Source organism: Psammomys obesus, unplaced genomic scaffold (genome assembly GCF_907164565.1).
Source record: "Psammomys obesus unplaced genomic scaffold, mPsaObe1.curated_primary_1811, whole genome shotgun sequence".
Lineage (NCBI taxonomy): Eukaryota > Metazoa > Chordata > Mammalia > Rodentia > Muridae > Psammomys > Psammomys obesus.
In genome coordinates this window covers 4,047-7,849 of record NW_026594013.1, presented here as the reverse complement: position 1 = coordinate 7,849, position 3,803 = coordinate 4,047, and the positions used below count along the sequence as shown (strand labels likewise).

General features: G+C 38.0%; 1 long non-coding RNA gene across 1 annotated transcript; it reads left to right on the top strand.

Annotated features, from left to right (window-relative positions):
• Positions 1 to 538: 538 nt before the first annotated feature.
• On the top strand, positions 539 to 2,585 carry LOC129684509 (uncharacterized). Its single transcript, XR_008721356.1, has 3 exons — positions 539 to 572; positions 1,066 to 1,128; positions 2,513 to 2,585. It is a non-coding gene; the product is annotated as an uncharacterized LOC129684509 (long non-coding RNA).
• The last annotated feature ends 1,218 nt before the right edge of the window (positions 2,586 to 3,803 follow it).

The window sequence follows — 3,803 nt, the reverse complement described above, 5'->3', positions numbered from 1 at the left end:
AAAGTCTCTGTTCTGGTCTTGTACATAGTTATCAAAGTATATACTGCAAGATGACTCTCCTTCAGATGAATTCTTGCCTTTCCAAAGAGAACCATTCATTAACTGTTTTACAACCAATGCACATTACTTGGCTGTCTTTGAGAGGACCACTTTCTTTTCATTTCTTTTTTTTTTCTTTCTTTTCTTTTTTCTTTTTTCTTTCTTTCTTTCTTTCTTTTTTTTTTTTTTTTTTTTTTTTTTGTGGGTTCTTGCTCCACCACAGAATGCCCTAAGCTTTATCTAAGTAAATCTGTAAGGTGAGTCAGCTGCAGCTTTAGCTATACGAACTGTGTGAACATACAGTACAGTTTTCAGGGATTGTGTTTTCTAGGGATCTGGGCAAAGATAACTCTGTTTAATCTCTTTTTTTGTTGTTACAGCTCTAGCATCTCCAATGGTTTTGATAGCCTATCTAGGGAATGGAATTTAATCCTATTTGCCCTACTTATTTGTACTGAGTCACAATAACTGAGCCCTTTTTGGATCTCTTCTTTTGTAGATCTACCACAGCCCTATAACAAAACAGGAAGAAAGTAAGTAATTCAAAAATTTACTCTATTAACATTATAAGCTCCAAGTTGTCCCAAATACAGTAAATACTAGTATTGATGACACGTGCCATTCATGTAAAACTGTAAAATGAATTCTAGCCCTGATTTGAAATTGCATATTGATTGACCTAGGAAAGTAACTTAACTGAAACCTATTATATGAATGCTATTGATGATACAGAGAAATACACTAAGATCCCCCTTATTCCAGACGGATGATCAAAACTGTGTGCATTCCCACAGTAGCAGTTTACATTTGCTCATGTTTAGGGCAGATGTGATATAAAGGGATAAACAGAAGCATTTTGTGTTACGAAAGTCTAAACCTACCCTGAGCCTGTCACCATTGAGTCTAAGTGTGAATAGAGATGTGCACCTGCCCGACTAGTTCTCTCACTGTTGTTGCATCCTGTGACTCTTGAACCAACTGCTTATTATGCTATGAACTAACTCTGCTTTCATTTCCTCAAAACAGTGGAGTTGAATGAAGTGGGGTTCAAGTTTGTTAGGAAGTGCATCAATTTTATTGAGACGAAAGGTAAGATCTAAACTGTCACCTTGAAATTGTTGAATGTGGCCCTTCTGCTTTTATCCTAAGGAGCCTTCTCTAAAGTAGGAATGGCGTTATCTGTGGGTCAGCACTCATCTCCAGGATGACAGTGTTTTATAAAGCTTGTTTTTACTGCTCTGATTGGTGTTTGAGCCCAGGCGAATATATCCAATAAATAAGACAGATTAAAGTCTCATACAATAGCCAACTTTATTCAGAGCCTCAGACAATTTTAAACTCTAAGGGTTAAAAAGAGTCACATGAGTAAAGCGTACAATCAGTAGGACAAGTCATATATGGCAAAAACATGTTTTTTTTTTTCATAGAGGCATATAAACAAATAACAATAGCCAGTTATAATGAATAACCTGAAGTAAACTTACTCCTATCTGTTACACCTGGGAGGGGCACACAACTGCATTCCAAGAACAATTTCATGGTTTTGAAGAAACAGAGGTCATATGACTTTTGTCTCGTTTTCTTGGAGTTTTCTCAAAAGCACTCAGAATTCCTTTCGTACAACTCTATTCTTGGACCGTGTTATGATAGCTTGTGTACTGGACACAATTTTTAAAATTTCAGCTAGTTCTAAACTGGCAACCATCATAGCATTCCTCATCCAACAATATATGCATAATTTGTGGTTTCCACTTTTAGAGAGCAAAACTTTGCTTGATTTAGAATGCATTCGGAATTAGTACCTACTGTTCCTCAAGCAGTTTAGTGATGGTTCCATCTCAAACAACCAAGAACTCAGCTTCTACCATATATCTATTTAACACCAATTTAAAAATTGATGAGGTCAAACCTAAACTCGGGAATGTAGAATCAGCATTTGTCTCTACTGACCATTAAATGCCTTTGTTTCCTTCTGAAGATATTTAGAATGTAGGTTGCTGTGGTGTGTGAATCATTGTTTTCTTTGAAACATTGTTTCAGCCTTTCTCAGTGCAAAAATGGTCTTTTGTTTCACATTTTTCACACTCCAACCCTCTCCTTCTTTATGTCACAGCTTGGAAGCAATTGGGGTGTTGGTACCACCTCAGTATCTTTTAATTGATAGCTCCCTTCCAACCTGGCAGACTGTTTCTCAGCTACCAGTTGTGACTCCCTGAAGCACATGTCTATTTGCTATAATCTCTTCCCTTCCGATTAATGGGGAATGGGTACAATCAAATGGAATCACAAATGAGTTTGGAGTACATGATGAGGACCATAGGGCTGTTCCTCTGTAACAGGGAAGGGCTGGAGAACTTGAAGAGAGGATTATCTGTGAACTAACATCAGTGTACAAGGGGTTCCTTTCTCTGTCTTGGGGAACATGAAAGCTGGAATTATGTGAACAAAGATGATCTGCTTTTTTCTTTCCTAGGGATCAAGACAGAAGGGTTGTACCGTACTGTGGGCAGCAACATCCAGGTTCAGAAGCTACTCAATGCCTTTTTTGGTAACAATTTTACATTTTTAAAAAATTTGGAATAGCTTATATAGAAACAAATGTGACTGAAAGAGAAATAATGCGTTTCTTGGAAAGGTTGAAGAATATTTTTAAATTTGAGTTGTTGTCTTGTTCTGTTGCTCAGGCTAGTGTCAAAGTCCTAGACTCAGGCAATCGTGCTGCCTCAACCTCCCAAGTAGCACCATACCTCTCCTGTAGACTATTAAGATAAATATTTTACATGCGTTGAGTCAGAGACCATCTTGCATTGAATAAATGTCTGTCACCTCTCATTCCTCTCATCCGATTCACTCCTCAGGCCGTAGGAAATCTAGTTCTGCCATTGCCTTTCTGCTGGAACTTCTCTGGCCATGATGATCATTTGCATGCTTGCCAAATCCAAGGAGCACTCTTCAGTTCGCCTTACTTGCTCTCCTGGTTGAACTATGTCTCCTTCTGGGAACTGTCTCCTTCCTTGACTTTCATGATATATGATTTTCTTTCGTTTAACTCTTCCTAGATCTTTTGTCCCCTACTGCCTTGTAAAGTTTTAAAGGTATTTTTTTTAATTCTGTATTGGCATTTAATTAGTTTTTTCCTTTACTGAATTTATCTTGGATATTGGTTACATTTTCCTTTGAAATACTGTCTGTATGTGTGTTGTTATTGGATGCTCACTGTTAAGACTATTAAGTATCTTATTTTCATGGAGTAAAAAACCTTTGAAGTAGTCTTTTACTGTTTTGTTGTTTTTTGATGTTTAGTTTTCTTTTCTGTAGGTAATTATTGAGTTTCTGTATGAGTTTGTCAGGCTAGACATAAAGTGTTCTGTACTGGCTTGTTTAGACTTCCTAGTAAGTCTTGATGTCTCTTGTATCTTCATTCTTACTGACTAGAACACAAATTTTGGACTGGGGAGATGACTCAGTGGGTAAAGCCCTTCCTGTGCAAGCATGAGGACTTGGATCTAGATGCCCAGAACTCATGTAAAAAGCCAGGTAAGGTAGAGAGGAGCATCTGTAATCCCAGTGCACCTGTGACAAAATGGATAGTGGAGAAAGGAGAATTCCTGGAGCATGTGGGCCATCAAGCCTGATGCAGTGAAGAAGAGACTATCTCAAGAAGTTTAGATTATGAGGAACCTCACCCAAGAGTGTGCCCTGACCTCCACATTGGAGCCATGGCATAAAAAATCCTACACTCAGGCACACACACACACACACAC